General features: G+C 37.0%; 1 long non-coding RNA gene and 1 pseudogene across 7 annotated transcripts; both read left to right on the top strand.

Moving 5' to 3' along the window:
• The first annotated feature begins 1,185 nt into the window (after positions 1-1,185).
• Positions 1,186-6,385, top strand: LOC113351304 (annotated as a pseudogene).
• A 7,540-nt stretch (positions 6,386-13,925) lies between these two features.
• Positions 13,926-17,579, top strand: LOC113347944. Of its 7 annotated transcripts, none has more exons than XR_003359355.1 (11): positions 13,926-14,157; positions 14,540-14,785; positions 14,878-15,018; positions 15,155-15,219; positions 15,309-15,523; positions 15,612-15,702; positions 15,981-16,134; positions 16,228-16,275; positions 16,440-16,500; positions 16,828-16,915; positions 17,297-17,579. It is a non-coding gene; the product is annotated as an uncharacterized LOC113347944 (long non-coding RNA). The 7 variants fall into 7 exon arrangements; XR_003359353.1 differs by lacking the exon at positions 16,440-16,500 and having other exon boundaries at positions 13,929-14,157; positions 15,165-15,219; positions 15,309-15,374; positions 15,456-15,523; XR_003359351.1 differs by lacking the exon at positions 16,440-16,500 and having other exon boundaries at positions 13,929-14,157; positions 15,309-15,374; positions 15,456-15,523.
• The last annotated feature ends 205 nt before the right edge of the window (positions 17,580-17,784 follow it).

The following is a 17,784-nucleotide window of genomic DNA, read 5'->3' as shown; positions in this document are numbered from 1 at the left end:
AGGTGCTAGGGTGTTGAGCGAGGATAAGGATTTTTGATGTTTCGCGAAGCCGAGCCGTGGGATGTGGAGATGATGGATCGATCTAACGACGAGATAGAAGGAAGCGAGGAGCGACCGTTGGATGCGGAAGTACAACGAAACTGACGGCTCAAGATGAAGTTAGGTGCTATAGTGTTTTTCAGGATCTTCAGATTTTGATGCACTATGATGAAGCGACCGTACGATGCTGAGATGATCCAATCTGACGGCTGAATATGAAGGCGGGTATGGATATTGGAAATGGGTTTGGGTGAGGGTTTTGGGCCTTGGGTATGCCAAGCCCATATCTTCTTTAAGAACAATTCTTCCTCTTCAAGCCCAGTTCTAGCCTTTTGGTCTTGCGCACAACATTCTTCGCGGCTTCCTTGTGTGATTCCTCTTGGCTTCCACCACTTTTCTGCTCTTTTTGCTCCGCTATTCATCCAAACTTTATTTATTACCTAAAAATGCAAAATTAGTTAATAAAAATATTTATTCTTGAAAACAAAGAAAATACAGAATATGGGATAAAATGTAGAATTAATGCACAAAAGATGAGTTAAATGCCAACAAAAAGATATAGAAATATGCACTTTTTAGCACTCATCAGTATTCTCACCGAGCGATGTGGAGTCTTACATGACTTAGGAGCTTAAAGGCTTAGATGTCCAAACGTAAAAATTAAAATGGTCGAATGAATGAGAAATTGGGTGCGAAAGAAACCAAGTAAATGTCAGTTAACAAAAAAGACGAGCCGTGCCAAGGTCGTTTCCACTTCTGTCTATCACAAAGCAAAATACAAACTTGAAGGGCGTAAGTCCTATTCAAGGACTCGCAATTTCGAAAGGTCAATGACGTCCTTATCTCGTCAACAATCGAGCTAGGTTGAGCTATAAGATTATTTAGTCTTCACAAGTCAAATTTTTTAATTTTCTAAGGAAAAATGGGAGGGTTTGGAGTCTTTGCCAGTCAAATTTTCAAATTTTCTAGACTTATTTAGGTTGAGTCTTCCACTAGTCACTTACTAAGTAGTTGCACAACACCTTCAAATGCCCTCTATCTAGACCTACTACTATATAAAGAGAACCCGTGACGCCAATTAGTGACAACATTTTCTGATCTTCATATCTTTTTATAAAGCCTAACACAAGTTAGATAGAGAAAGATATGCAGAAGCAAGATAACGACCGTGATGGTGATGGTTCAAGATTAACATTTAAACTAGTCGGTCATGCAACTTTCATAAGAACAAATCCAGAATCCGATCGATTTCAAGTCAAACACTTTCACCACCTCGAGTTTTGGTGTACTGATGCAATCAATGTGGCTCAACGATTTTCTTATGGACTTGGCATACCAATTACAGCAAAATCTGACCTTTCCACAGGAAACACGGCACATGCATCTTATCTTCTACATTCAGGTGATCTTAACATAATCTTCACAGCTCCTTACTCTCCTTCGGTAGCTGAAATACCGATGCACAGTATAATCAAGAATAGCACTGCCTCCATCCCTACTTTAACTATTCAGCGGCATGTGCTTTTTCCACTTCACACGGTCTTGGTGTTCGAGCAATTGCAGTGGAAGTCGACGATGCAGAGTCTGCATTCAATATCAGCGTTTCTTATGGTGCCAGACCGTCACATCCTCCTATCGAAATCAATAATGGTATAATCATCTCAGAGATTCAGCTCTTTGGCGATGTTGTACTGCGTTTTATTAGCTTCAAAAACTCAGATCCTGGTGTCAATTTCTTACCAGGCTTCAAAGGTGCGTTTTACTCTCTAGTCGTATACATGAATTGATGTTTGTTTGCGCATTTATTAATGTTCACACTTAGCTTTCTTATCTTATAGGAATGAAGGATAACGAACCACTAGCTTCAAAATATTTAGATGATTTTGGGATACGAGGCTTGGATCATGTAGCAGGTAACGTAATGAATTTAGCAGAAGTTACCACTTACGTGAAAATGTTTTCTGGGTTTCACGACTTCGCTCAGTTTACCATAGACGACATAACAGGAAAAATTGAGAGCGGGCTGAACTCAACAATGCTGGCGAATAACGGAGAATCAGTGTTGTTAGCAATATCAGAACCGGTTTATGGTACAGAAAGAAAGAGTCAAATTCAGACGTATCTTGAACACAACCAAGGTGAAGGGGTATGGCACATGGCAGTTGCTAGTAAAGATATATTTACAACATTGAAAGAAATGAAAAAAAGAAACCGTCACGGATTTGAATTCATGCCACCACCCCCACCAACTTACTACAAAAGTTTGAGGCGTAGAATTGGAGAGAACGTTCTGAAAGATGAACAGATAAAAGAATGTGAAGAGTTGGGGATTTTGGTAGATAAAGATGATCAAGGTGTTATACTTCAAATCTTCACCAAGCCTGTGGGCGATAGGTGTGCACGATAACAATTAACAGAATGCATACATATGTAGTCTCATGGTCTGGTCTCTTTTCTGCATTATCCTATAACTTCTATTTCATGAACTTTTCAGGCCAACTTTACTCTTAGAGATAATACAACGAATTGGATGCATGGAACAAGATGAAGAAGGTGATATTATTCAGAAAGGAGGATGTGGAGGATTTGGAAAAGGAAACATCTCAGCTCTTTTCAAATCTGTCGAAGAATACGAGAAGAACATTTTTCCCAACACTCATTGATTACTACCACAAAAATTTATCTCTATCATAATATGTCAATATGCAGTGCATCCGAAAGCAACTAGTTGAAGTGTAAAACATTATCCAAAAGCTCAACTTCCCTACTTTAAAAGATATAAAATAAGTTATAAGTTTTTCAACAGTTTGATTATTTTTAAGTTAATAATATCGACGGCAAAATATATATAAGTTGTAAGTTTGGTTCTACTCATAAATTGTCAAAAGACTCATTAAGTTGTAGAGGAAATTTATCATTACATTAACAGTCTAGGCCTGAATTAGATTATTAAGGTCGTTGCAGTGCATAATAAACTCTCAAATTACTACAATCTTTCCCTTTCGTTGAGAAATTCAGGTAATACCAATGCTTCAATTCCTTTAGAATAAGTGACTGAGTTAGACTCGCATGATCGCCAAGGGGGCTTGCTCCATATAAAAATATAAAATTTTTTATATATAAGCACTAAAAATGACATGAAAAAAGAAAAGCCTAGGCCTGAATAGGTCCTTGCGGAAAACTATAATCTTTCCCTTCTGTTAAGAAGAACTTTATGGTAATACCAATGCTTCAATTCCTTTAGGAAAATCTTTGAGGTTGGGACACGAGTGAAACCGAAGCTTCTCCAGTCTTTTGAGACCACTGGTAGAGTCTGGTTATTTTCTCACCATTGTATGTGAAATATCAAGGCTCCGCAAATTTTCCAAAGCGCAGGGATGCCTCTCCGATCCTGCTTTTTGTGAAGCTACAACTAATGTCGTCCTTCCTGCTGCCATTAGATCATTCCGCACTTTGGGGTGAACACCCATCCGAACAACTCCGACAATAAAAGGTATAAAGATTGAAACTTCTCTCCCATTTGGATCAGAGAATTTATGGAGGAAACGATGTTCCGCGGGTTAGGCTTAGCACTTTCTTCGATTTAAGCTCTAGCTGGCGAGGTAGACACCAGAAGCTGCGGACAAATATGCTCTTGGTTGAAGGAAAGGTAGTAGGCGACTGTCCCGCACCTCTACTTTCGAAATTTCAGGTAACTCTTCAAAATCTGCGCAATTAGAGACGTTTAATGTTCTCAAGTTTTGGAGACTAGTAACTGAAGTAGGTAATACTTTAATTTTTGTGTGTGAAATATCAAGGTGCCTCAAGTTTCTCATTGATCCAATGCCTTCGGGAAGTTTCGAGAGGGAGGTGCACTTGTGTAATGCCAATGTCTGCAACTTATGGAGATTATTGAAAGACTGATCATCCAAAACATCAAGATTACTGCATCCCGAGAGGTTCAAATATCTTAAATGCCTCAACTTTGAAAGCGAAGCCGGTAGTTTCTGAATTGATGAACCACTCAAGTATAATACACGCAAATTCCTATTCCGGAAAACATTTTCAATCTTATCACAGTCTCCTACTTCAGTAGCAACAAATGTGCGTAGTCTATTTCTATAATTACCAACTTCTGGAAACATTCTCGGCACGTATTCATCCTCATCATCACCGGCACATGGCATGTGTAAGCACGCGGCACAGCACAACACATGGCATGTGTAAGCACGCGGCACAGCACATGTAAAGCACAACACGTGTAAAGCAAGACCTATTAGTCAATCCCCTTATTATTTAACGGTCCATTACCTAAAACCAAACCACGTAGCTACTTTCAGTAGGGAAGTAACAACACGTAGCTAGTTTCAATACTCCCGTTATCATGCAGTTACCTAGGCACAACCCTATGTTTGACTAGTATTACAAGGAAAAAGTTTAAGATATCATTTCTCTTTTTCGTACATCCTAGCCAGAAGAAACCAAACAGCTGCTGCCGCCGTTGGTAAATCTTCTAACAAATTTAACATAATGTTTTTATCTTTAATCTGATAGCACTCTTTCTTTCTATTTACATTCCGTCTAATTAATTTGTTTATATTTTCTTGACACGGTTTGGTTTCAGTGGGATTTTTTCAGCAATTTGAAGCTCAAGGTACGTTTTGTTGTTCTTAAATTAGTCTTTCGTGTTCTGGTTTGGTAATTTACTTAATTGGACTTTTTATTGTTTAGATCTGTGATGTTTCAAGAGATTTCATGCATTTGTTTGTGATTTTGATTTTAGAATGCGGACATGAAGTGTTTGTTAAAATGTTTAATTTACATTTTTGTTTTGGTTTCATCTAAACATATTATGTTCCTGTTTGTTCTTCCAGATATGGTGTTCTTCAAACAAGATAAAGCCTTCAATGGCATACTTCAGATGTGATGAGCTTGTTCTCTGCTGAATATTTGCTTTGTTTTTTTTTCTTTTTCTGTTTACTTAATAGGGTATACCCCAGTTCCTTAACTTGTAAGCTGGACTAGCGGTTCACCAATCAGACTTGTGCGCTTCTTATGTTTTTTTATCTTAATATATATAATTGTTTTGGTATATTGCGCATAGCACGTGTTCCGGTACAGCACAGCACGACACAGCACGCGAATAAACGTGTTGTGCCCGTGGGCTGTGTTGTGCCGAGATTTTGACTAATGAAGCACATCCCAGCCCAGCACGTTTAAATTGTTGGCACAACCCAGCACAGCACGTAGCACGCTAAGCACGTGACTTCGTGGGCTGGGCTGTGCCGGGTTGACACGTTTTACACCTCTAATAACGCATAATGTAGGAGTGAAATATCGCACACTTACTATCTATATGATATAATGATGATCTAGTATGAGCGAAGGGCATCGCTCATGGTTAAACTAAAATGACGTATCAAATGATGTCAGCACAGTCAAGAGTAAAGTGTGAAGAACCATGTGAAGTTAAGAGCGTGTGCGAAAATGATCTATGTGAATGTGCGATAGTAACGCACGGTATATCCGAAAATAGGGGTTGTATTAGCTGTATCCCATTATGTATTAGATGTTATCCACTATGTAATACCTATATAAAGGGTAAATCAACCATGTAAAGGGGAGATCTTTTGAGTAATTAGACAAGAAATTTAGGAGAGAGAAAATTTATTTGGAGAGCAAGTTAGGGTTTTCTTATTATTTTGTCTCCAATATTGAGATCTTAATGAATGATTATGTGATTTCCACCATGATTTCTTAGATTATTGTCTAGATTCTTATAGGGATGTAGTTGTGGGACTTCTTGTAACTACAGTTTGGCGCTTGAAACAGGGATCGAACCTGTGATAAGCCCTGATGGTGAATTGCTTTAGGAGTTAAATCTCAGAAGTTTAGATTTCAAATCTTGAATAATCAATTGAGATTTCATCATCAAAGTCCTGTTATTCTCTTAAAAACAAATTTTCCTTAGTCAATATAAGAAAGCTGTGATGGTGAGAATCGATCTACTGTAGAGCAAGCGACAACAATTAGAAGGAATAGAAGAATTGTTGGAAGAAGAAGAGGCGAGGCTGCTGAATCTCCAAGAAGAGGAGAAAGAAATAACCAAAGGAATGAAGTTCAACTTGAATCTCCAAGAAGAGGAGAAAGAAATAACCAAAGGAATGAAGCTCAACCTGAACCTCCGCACGAACCAGACCAACGTAATGATGTTGATTATGATAGAGTAAGTGTTCATACTGCAAGAAAGAATTCTAAAGAAGAAGATATGCAGGAAACTGGAGATGCAGGATTAATACAAGGAAATGACGAGAATATGACGATTGAAGAACTTCGACAGAGATTGAGAGCAGAGCGAAGAAGATAAGGTGGAGATCTTGCGAATTTGATACAACAAAATAATGATTTGAGAGAAGAAAATATAATATTACAAGAGGAAAGATCAAGGAGTAACACACATGCAAGTTCCAGAACGAGATCAAGCATAAGCTCATCAAGACGAAGCAGATCTAATAGGAAAGATGCTAGGCGAAGGAAACTTTTGGGTACCATTGAAGAAAATTTACAAGTAGATGATAACTTACAAGATCAACGTGAGAGAAGACGTGCAGAACAAGATCTAGCAAATAATCGATATGCACATCCACACGACCATCTTCGCAGACAAAAAAATCAACGAGCTAACAGAAGAGAAAATGCCTGCGAATCCCGTCGCACACATCATAACTCTGAAAGTGAAGAAGATGATACAGAGCAAGGGAGGATGATATTGCATGGAAGAGAAATATTGAGAGATCAATATGAACGCGAAGAGAAAGATGCACGTGCAAGAGATGAAAGAGATAGACATAGGAGAAGAAGAGAAGGGAAAGAAGATAAAGAAATACAGGAGGCTATGTGTCAAAATGCTCATGAAAATAGAATGATACAAGCGAGATTAAAGAGACCTATGCATCAGGACTTAGATCAGATTATGAGCGAAGATATTCTTAGAAAAATGGCGGAATTAAGAGAATTGATGACGGCGCGAAGAGATGGTGGAAGGAGACAATTGGAAGAAGCAGTAGAGGAAGCTGGAAAAACACCTTTTGCGAGACAAATACAACTCGCAATAATACCACCTAAATGTATCTTACCCGTATTCACTAATATATTTGATGGAAGTACATGCGCGGTACAACATATAAAAGCTTATATATAGTCGATCTCTACTGCAATGGGAAGAAAATGATGCGGTATTGTGTAAATATTTCCCAGCGAGCTTGACAGGAGAAGCTTTGCAATGGTTTGAAGGGTTACTAGTGGGAACTATTAGGTCATTTCATCATCTACAGAACGTCTTTTTGGGACAATATATCAGCAATAATATGTCACGTCCAGGAATTGAAAAGGTGTTCAGTCTTCGCAGGAGGATAAATGAGAGTTTCCATAATTTAACCACGCGTTGGAGAACCATGTGCAGTGAAATGGCAAGACGAGTAGATGAGCGAAATCTCATATTAGATTTCATTAACGCACTCTTTCCTACAGATTTACTGTATACGCAAATCTTCAGGATAAAAGATATAATAACTATGTCATAGTTGCATGAATATCAAGAAGAATATATAGCACTTGAGGAGAAGCAGAGAGAAATGGAGTCTTACCCAATTGCGATGTCAAATTCGAATGAAAGGAATGCAATTTTACTTCCAAGAATGACAAATGTTGTTGCGAGCACATCTCAAGGAAGTCAAGGAAAGAAAAACTTGGTAGAATACAAAGAGGAAGGACAAAAGCTTGTAGCCATGGGAAGTAGAGATCAAGAGGAGTTCGATAGAGAGTATCAAGAAAAGCAATTTCAAAATCGTGGAGGAAACAATAATATTCAAAGAATGGATAATCAGCCTGAAGGTTATGGAGGTCAACAACCGTACTATAATCAACGTTAAGGAACTGGTAAAGTTTTTTGGGAGCAGATAAAAATGCCGCATCTAAATACTGCAATAGATAAAATCTGGGAAGCTATAATTTTAATGGAAGACATTCCAGAACCACATAATGTGGGAGATGAACCAGCACCAGGAAGAAGAAGTAAAGAGTTCTGTGCATATCATCGCTTTCATGGTCACACCACAAACAACTGTAGAAATGTGAGAAAATCATTCTGCGTATGATTGATCAAGGAAAACTATATCATTTCTTGGTGCAACAACCACATAATCTACCACCACCACCACCAGAGGGGCATACGCAAAGTGCTGAGAAATGAAGGACTACATACTTAATAGAAGTGAGAGCAAAGGCTAAGAAATTATATTGTAATTCGATAATACATTCATCCAGAAGTATAGAGTACTTTCATGATAATATCTTAAGTCGAGTCTATGCGAGAGATGTTGATGGAAGAGAAATTATTAATCTTGCGAAGATGTCGCCCTTGAAAAGTTGGCAGAAACAACCGATTTCGTTTAATGCAGAAGAGGTGCCAGAAGGAGGAGAGCCACACGAATGCCCATTGGTGGTGAAGTTAGGAATAAATCCGAAATCGAAAGTTGATGAAGATGAAGAGGATGAGGCGTGGGCTATAGATATAATATTAATAGATCCTGGAAGCTCCGTAGATATTCTATTCTACCATACATATAAGACTATGGGTGGAAGAGATGATGAGTTGATTCCATCAATGTACAAGATTTATGGTTTTAATGGTACATCCAATAAACCGAAAGGAGAGATAATTATGCGAATTCCTTTGAAGAGCATGACATCAGAGATTGTATTCTGCGTAGTTGACGTAGAATCACCTTATAATTCTTTGATTGGAATACCATGGCTCCATAGTATTCTGGTTGTTGCTTCAACTTTCCATTAGTGCATCAAATTCCATATGCCCCAAGGTATTGGAATCATAAGAGAAGACCCAATTGAAAGCAAAACCTGTCAGGAAATAGATATTGAAAAGTGAGAAGAGTGTGCCAGCAAGCGAAGAGATTGGAAGAAGCAGGTTAAGGAATTTCAAAGAGGCGAAAGGCTAATGGTTGATGTCGTATCTAAATATGAAGAAGTTAATAAGAATGATGTTGTAGTAGAGTCTTCTGCGAGAAAACGCAATAAGAGAATTTGAAGGACGGAATTTCAGGAAGGAGAATGGGTGTTGAGGCAAAAGTTACACATTCAGAAGGATGGTGAAGGAGTCATGGCAAGCATATGGGAAGGGCCGTCAAGAAAGTTATTGGTAATGGAATATGCGAGCTAGAAGAAACAAAAGAAGGAAAGACATCAACTGAAATCTGGAACCAGGTATATTTCAAAAAGGTATGAACCATGCGACAACTATCACACGAATGAGACTGAAGAGCTTATGCGAATCAATGTTCTGAAAAATATATGCGAACTCAAAGAAGAGCAAAAGACGAAAGAAACAAGCGAGTAGTCTGCGAAGTAATTTTTTTTTTCTTCATGAGTAAGAATATAATAAAAATTCCATGTACTAGAGTTGTATAACTCAAAAGTAACAGTGGAATGAAAATTTTTATTTCATTATGAAGATATTGAGTTAAGAAAAGGAAAAAGTAAGACCTTAAAATAAGACCTTAATAGAAGGAACCAGAAGTAAAGACTCTACTTAGGGAGGCTAGGCATCCAATTGTGGCATGAACCCTAGTTCGCATAAATCCAAGAGGCAAAAATAAGACCTAACACACGTCATAATTGGGGAAGACCTGGTAAACCCTAGAACTTGAGTCATGGAGATTTGGGGTAAGATGAAATCCCATCCAGGAGAGACACCTAAATCGAAAGATTAAGGTAATAAGATCTCTCCTAAGGAGTGCAGAAACTAGATCAGGGCGCCGAGGTACATGGTTGAGTCAAGAGTGCCCGGGGCATCTGGAGTGTACCTTGCCACTCTTGACAAGTCCTGACTATGATGCACTCGGTCCGAAGAAACCCAACTTAGGGTGTAGTCTCGTAACCATAAACCTTATCGGTAGAGGGATAAGAGACTGCGAAATCAACTGATTATTGCATTACCGGATGGGAGGAGCCCACCCTAACACGGTAGGGGTAAGCTTCCTTGAAAGGGAAATCAGGGGGAATATAAGAACGACACCCTCCATTAGGGAGCTGAATTGTATCAAAAGTCGTAAATATCATGAGGCTTTTTACTCACGGGAGTATTAAGGCTTATCGTAGTTATGCGAAAATTAAACCTGCAGAGGAAATAATACAAGAATATGATAAGGCGAGATTAATGGGTCATTACACTAAAATGTAAGGACCGCCTGCGATCTCGTCGCACAAGAATAAACACTATCATAGGAAAAATAAGACCTTTAATTAGGAAGAAAAAATAAGACCTCATGAATTAATAATCTTCGATCGCAGAAGATAAATATACTGCGAGTTTCACAACTGAGGCAAGCAGCAGAGACATGTTTATTTGTCCAACATTCTGTGGCAGCTAACATAGGCAAGAATGGGAATGCAAGCATGAAAAAGAATGTTACTTGCTCCATATGATAGACTCATGCACATGTGAGAAAGGATGGTGCTTTGTTATTCACAAAATGGAGGTAAGTAAAATAAAGTCTGTATTAAATAAGAAAAATTGATGATTAAAAAATGTACATTGGAAAAGAAATTTAAAGAACATAAAGATATACAAGAAGCAGGAAAAGATTGTACATAGGCAAAAAATGATAAATTTTTGCCTGGATTGTCTTCACCATTTCACTCATTCTCACGCTCAGCATCAATATCACCAGTTTCTTCTTCTTCGTATTCTTCATACTCTCCTTCACTATCAGAAATGTCAGACATTACTTCGTTGGGAGCAACATCAACAAGCTTGTAATTTGAAAGAGGAATGTCATTATCGGCACAGCTTTTCTTTATTGATGCATCACGGACACAAACAACATCTTTGTTATTATTGGAGACAGTGATAATATAGTTCTTCTTAAGTTTCTAATATTTGGAGTTGTGAGCGGTTAACTTTGCATCCATCTTCTCAGTTTCCTCAAGACGTTTCTTCTCTTCAGCAATTAACTTCGCCTTTAGTTCAGCAATCTCCTCAAGACGTTTCTTCTCTTCAGCAATTAACTTCGCCTTTAGTTCAGCAATCTCCTCAAGTTGATTCTTCTATTTCTCTGCGAAAGAATGACAAAGAGTTAGAATCAAAAAGGGATGCTTTCCTCAAAAAATAACAAGTACAAAAGAGTAACAAACGACCTTCATTATTAGAAATAATGTCTTTAACCAATGAAGAATGTTCAGACTCAAGGCTCACAGTCCCAGCTAAGTCTTCTCTAGCATTTTTTAAGACTTTAACAGCCCACTCAAATTCAGCGTCACTTTCTATGAGAAGTCGAGATCGAATAAACTTTTCTTGTCAATAAGTGTGTTCTTCTCGCTTATAACAAGATCTCGTTCTATTTGAACTTGGAGAATGATTTCTTGGAACTTCTTCAAAGCCTTCGCACCCTTAAGAACAACTTGATCCTTCTCATTAATAAGGGAATTATTTTTTGCTTCCAAAGCCTTGATTATTTCTTTGGATTCCCAAAAACGACGTTTAAAACTATTGCTAGTAGTCAAGGCGCTTCTATGATCAATACTGAGAAGTTGGTATTCTGATTTGAGTTCCTCAAGAGATAGGGTATTTATTTTATCTTCAGTAAGGTTACTCAAAGAAGAATTAAGGTAACTAATAAGGGTGTCATCATCAACAGGATGATGGGAAGAGCGAAACAGAGAGGTTGTTTCATCGGAAAGACGATAAATTTCTGCAAGAATACATAACTAAAGGAAATCAAAGATATAAAATGAATAAAAGAGAGGAATAAATAAGAAATAATGTACCAGTTAATTGATCATTCCTTTTGCGAAGATCTGATATCGTATCCGCATATGAAGAAACTTCATGTTCAAGGTCAGAAATTTTAGTTTCAAGAGATCGAAGTTTCTTTTCATAATCCAAAGATATCATATATGACACGCGAGACATCTGCGAAGATGAAGAATTAATATTAGATTACAGACATTAAACATTATTAAAGAAAGTGCAAAGGAATAGAAATTACCGGAGAACCAAACGCAAGTTGAAAGATAGGACTTAGCATGGACGAAGCTCCACGAAGAGACGAATCATCTAAAGAAGCGGCGTCACAAATTTTCGAAACCATTCCAAAACTCCGAAGTAATTTATCATTCCCTACAACAGCCATGGAATCAGAGAAGAGACTAGAAAGATGTCCCATAGATGATGCGGTTGAAGGATCTTCATAGAGAAGAATGTCATCATCATCATCACTAGATTCTGAGCTTGAAGAAGAGAGTTCTTTTCGCTTCTTGGAAGGATTCGCAGAAGAAGGTTTAGAAGATCTCACTAGTGGAAAAAGGGCTATCTGAGACACAGTGAAACAACACAAACTAAAACTCGCGAAATAACTTCATACCGAAAATGTGTTGACCAAAATCTAAATGTCGTTGTGTTGGTACTTTTGTTGACTTAGACGATGATGCTTCTTCTTCGCTGACTAAAGTCAAGTTATCGTTGTGTAAAAAGTTCTGTTAACTTGAAGAAGAGAGTTCTTTTCGCTTCTTGGAAGGATTCGCAGAAGAAGGTTTAGAAGATCTCACTAGTGGAAAAAGGGCTATCTGAGACACAATGAAACGACACAAACTAAAACTCGCGAAATAACTTCATACCGAAAATGTGTTGACCAAAATCTAAACGTCGTTGTGTTGGTACTTTTGTTGACTTAGACGACGATGCTTCTTCTTCGCTGACTAAAGTCAAGTTATCGTTGTGTAAAAAGTTTTGTAAACTTGGACAACGACATACGAATAGGGGCTGTTTGGTAACCATTATTTTAATGGATTATCATTCCATAATCCATTATGCAGATTATAATGGATTCTATATGCTTATTTTAATAATTGCTTATTTGGTAACCATTATAATAATTGCTTATTTTAATCATAATTGAAAAATCCATTATTTCCATAAACAGAAAAAGTTGTTTAAAATTATTATAATCAATTATTTTTTCTTAATAAAATTGAGTTGTGTTTATTCCTCTTATTTTCTATAAACTATCAAGAGAGGGTTAAAAAAACACTAGGGAACTTAGAAAAAAGTTCTAAATCATTATTTTTTCCACTACTTTTAGGGAGCATTTTTTAAAGTTAATCAATTATTTGATAAAGGTGTTTGTGAAAATTTATTATAAAAATGATTATACTAAAATCATTTATCTATTTTTGATTATCTATAATCATAAATAGATAATCATAAATTTTGCCAAACAAGGCCATAATTCTGTTCCATTGGTTACATATTCTGTTGGAATTTAATCTAAAAATAAGATCACTTGGATCAAATGCCTCACCTTAACTATCTCTATCCCAGTGTAGTTAATTTCGGCCGAGATGGTTGAAATACTGCCGATAATATCGATTTCGGTGTTTCACCGAAGTGCCGATATTGCTGATATTAGCGGATATTTCATCGATATTGGCCGATATTTACCGAAATATATTGTCTCGGTACTATATTGACTACATTGCTCTATCCCAAAGCGGAGAGAGAAAAACATTATCTCTTTCTCTCCTTCTCCGCCTTTCTTTCTCCTTCTCCCTCATCTTTTCGGGTCCAGATCGTCTGTGCCACTGCTTGGGTGTGTCCTATGTGCCACACCAATAGAAACACGGTATTTTCTCTTGGATTTGTAATATCTTCTTTAACTAATTAATTATCTTTCCTAATCGATTAGTGATGTATAAATAAAAAATCTATTTAGTTAGTCATGGTTAATGAGAGGAATGATGTGGCGTGTTTCTATTGGTCTGACACATAGGACACACACAAGCAGTGGCACAGACGATCTCGACCCCATCTTTTCTCTCCTTAGCTGGAATTCAGGAAAATCCCCTGAACCTACCAAAAATAAACCCTGAAACCTGCGATAAATCAATAACCTTATCTCACATCTGCAAACCCGTTTTTTAGAAATCAAAACCATCTTTGAATAACCTGATTTCGCCAACCCAGTAGATTCATTTTTCAGAAATCAAAACCATCTTTGAATAACCTGATTTCGCGAACCCAGCAGATTCAAGTAGAAACCCTAGAAAGTTGAGAACAGGAATCAGGTAAACTCGAATGAAATTTTGCTAAATAAACCTAATTTTATTGTTGGAGACAGATTTATGATTTTCTTTTGCCCTAATTTTTTGTTGAATGCAGTGACCTTAGTTTTCGTGATTGATTTTTTCGTTGTTTCTTGTGATTTATTTATCCTTAATCTCCCTCTTTGGTACTCTTTCTATTTGTTTTTCTTGGTCAGATGGTTAGTTGCACCTTTTGTTTCTCTAATTTGGGTTTTGTTTCACTTTTTTTTATGAACAAATTTTATTTTGCTCGATAGGATTTTGTTTACAACTTTTTCTTGTCTATTGTGTATTATCTTTATATGGATTTCCTTACTTTTTTGCCTTTCATGGATGACTAGTTTTGGATTTGGCGGTGATGCAGGTAGAAATTGGTAGAGCTTTATGGGTTTGTCATGGTGGATGGAAATTTTGTTGTAGAGATTGGCTTCAGGTATTGGTGGTTGATGGTATTTTTCTGGTAATTGTTGGTGGTGGTAGTTTGATGGTGAAGCTGGTGGTTCTGTAGCTGTTGGTGTTATGGGTGGCTGTAAGTGTTTCTCATGGGTGCTTTGGTGATAGTGACTGTTGGACTTTCTCTTGTTGGTGGTGAACCATTGCTCTACTGGAGGTAATCGCGGTTGGGTTACATAGGATTGATTTGAAGCTGATGTGCTTTGTTGAACGATCTGCAATGCTGAGTTTGGAATTTTTTGTTCGCAGGAACTCATGTAAATTCTTTTACAAATGATGGAATTAGAAAGTCTTCTACAAATGGTGGAGTTCAGAAATCTCGAGGCTGTAATGTCGAGAATCAAAAAATGATTAGACAAACAGCACTTTTGTGTTGCTACTGCTGTTGAGGTAATTTGTATAATCATTAATTATAAGGGTATTTTGATGTTTAATAAGATCTCTGGTATATAAAAGGGAAATTTGATGTAAAAGGTCTTTGATCCTTAATTAGTCTTTGATCAGACTTTGTAAAGTATTTCTACAGTGTATTGCAGGAGTTGCAATAGCTAGTCTTATTGGAGTCTCATGTCTGGTTCCGACAAGGCAGATGTAATTTTTTGTTTCGAATGTCAACTTACAACAAAGCACAGATAGTCATTTGTTTCTAATTTTTTGTTTTTCTTGTGATTTTGGTGCAGGTACAGTTCACGGGTCTTTAGCTTATGCTGGAAAAGTTAAGAGGATCAACATTGGTCACATTCTCTGTATTGCTCTTTTATTTCTTTTGTTTCTCTGATATAGCCTTTTAGTGGAAACTTTTCCTTACATTTACATTGCTTTACCAGTGAAACACCTCGATATGGAAAGGGAAGCGAGACACCAATGCATCCTTCACAAACTCCACTGCATCAAGGTTCGTTCATTTGAATGAGTGGTGCTCTTTCTTAGTCTAGAAAGTCAGCCTGAAAATATTAGAATTAAATATCTTATATTGTTTTCAGCAACACCGATACACAATGGTATGCGAGCACATACACAATGGTATGCGAGCACATACGCGAAAATCCTTATGCTCCCATGAGTCTTGCAAGGGTATATCTTTAATCTGATTGTTCTTTTAAGGCCTTTTAATTGGCTAAGTAGTTTAGTTTACAATATGATGATTGTGTATATCTAATGCCTAGTACAGTTGTTATTGCCTATGTAATTTAAGCTTGTTTTTTAGGGGTTAGTAGAAAGAGACTTATGCTGATACTACGTAATTGTGTGTTTTAGAATACTAATATCTTCAGTTTTGAATATCTGTGATCCAAGTTAGTTATAGTAACATTAACTCCTGACTAACACATTTCTATGATGGTTGTTTCCAGTTGTTGCTATATCACCTTAGCTCATAAGCTTCAACTGGCTGTTATCTTTATTGATGACATTGATAGCTTTTTGGGGTATCATCGTGCAACGAACTGCGAAGCTTTGACAAACATGAAAAAAGAGTTCCATGGCTTGCGACTCTACAAGTTATAGGTACCTTCGGTTTGCAAACAGAGTCATGGCTTATTTTTATGAATGAATCCAATAATTGAATCCCAAGTTTTGACACTCAGAACTGCATTACAGGTATTTCTGGATATTGTGGAACTGTGAATCTTCTTATGTACTCAAAAGGTATGGAATGTTCTGCTCCGCTGTTATTTATTGTCTAAGCAGCTATCAGTTCTTATTCTCTGATTCCTGAATAAATTTGTCATTACGGGCTGTGTTTTGCATTATGACGGGACTGGTAAAATTCTCATGAAATGATCTCTCTGGTATGCCTGACCTGAACTTAGGCCTGAATGATAAAACTGGACTTGAAAAAGAATCGCAGCTTAATTTCTTGCCTACCAAAAGGTACTCCTGAGGGTCATCATCTCTTGCAAGCAGTTAAATGCATTTTCCTTGGGTTATGTTTTCGCAACTATTCAATCTTTTATAGCCTTTAATCTGATGCTTGCGAATTATTGCTTATGGTTGCTGCCGCATTGTTGTTACTGTGTACCCGACGGTTGGTAGTTGTTTCCTTTAGAAAAGTACCATGGCTACTGCCTGTACATACCATAGTAATTACTGGTAGAGGTGAATACCTTGTCCTTGACCAGTAGAGTTTAAAGTTTCGTGTCTTGCGTTCACTCTTGCTATGTATACTAATACCTGATAGTTTCTAACTTTTTATTGCAGGAAAATCATTTAGGAGAAGACACTTGGACGTAGTGGAGCAACAAGTGATAATAGTCTACAAAAGTAGAAGAAAGCTCAATGATAAACGGTAAGTTCGGTGCCTAAAAGACCCACTTCATACTTACTTTTGTTTGTACTTGGATTTGATCATGTTATTAGTCAGCATAGCCTAAGGAAATAATAATTCCTAATATTACTAGTTTCTAGATCATTGTTTGCATGTCTCATATGCCACTACTTGCTTCATTAAACATTAATAAATAATGCACATTGCTTATCAGCCACAATGCAGACACATCAAACAAATATATACCTTGTTTAACAATTTTACATTCAACTTTATTAAGGCTATTCCGTATTGATGTTAATTGCTAAGTTATGGCCTCTTTGTAGTTAAACTTCTAATGCTCAAACTTTTCTTGTCTACATGTAATTAAACTTCTAATGCTCAAACTTTTTTTTTCTACAGGTACTTCCAAGTTCTGGATTGGGCAGGTCAGTTCATCTTTTTGCTGGTTTTTGCTGCAGTTTGTGTTTATTTGGTTGCTCTGCACTGATTGTAAGAAAGAATTATCCTTTTAGAACTTATGGTGTGAATTCATTATTTTCCTAGATTTCTTTTGTTGGTATTTTTGAGGATGTGTAAACTGTATTCAAATTTATATTGAACTTGGAGATTGATTTTGTACATCGATTTTGAAAGTTTGGTTGAATGGTGAAATATGTCATCTAAGTATATGAAATTGTAAATTGATTCCAGCACAATTTCAGTGTAGCTTGAGTTTCAATTTAGGGTAATTTGAGTTTTGAATCAGAATTGTTCTAGCCCAGTCAGAATAACTGCAATCAGTCAGCCAGAACTGACTCGTTTTCTTTATATTAATATAATCAAATCTACGATGTAAGCTAGGTATCGTACCTAGCGACAACTTGAAAGTATCGTAAATATGAGTCAAT

Source organism: Papaver somniferum, chromosome 2 (genome assembly GCF_003573695.1).
Source record: "Papaver somniferum cultivar HN1 chromosome 2, ASM357369v1, whole genome shotgun sequence".
NCBI lineage: Eukaryota > Viridiplantae > Streptophyta > Magnoliopsida > Ranunculales > Papaveraceae > Papaver > Papaver somniferum.
This window is presented reverse-complemented; position numbering and strand designations above follow the sequence as displayed.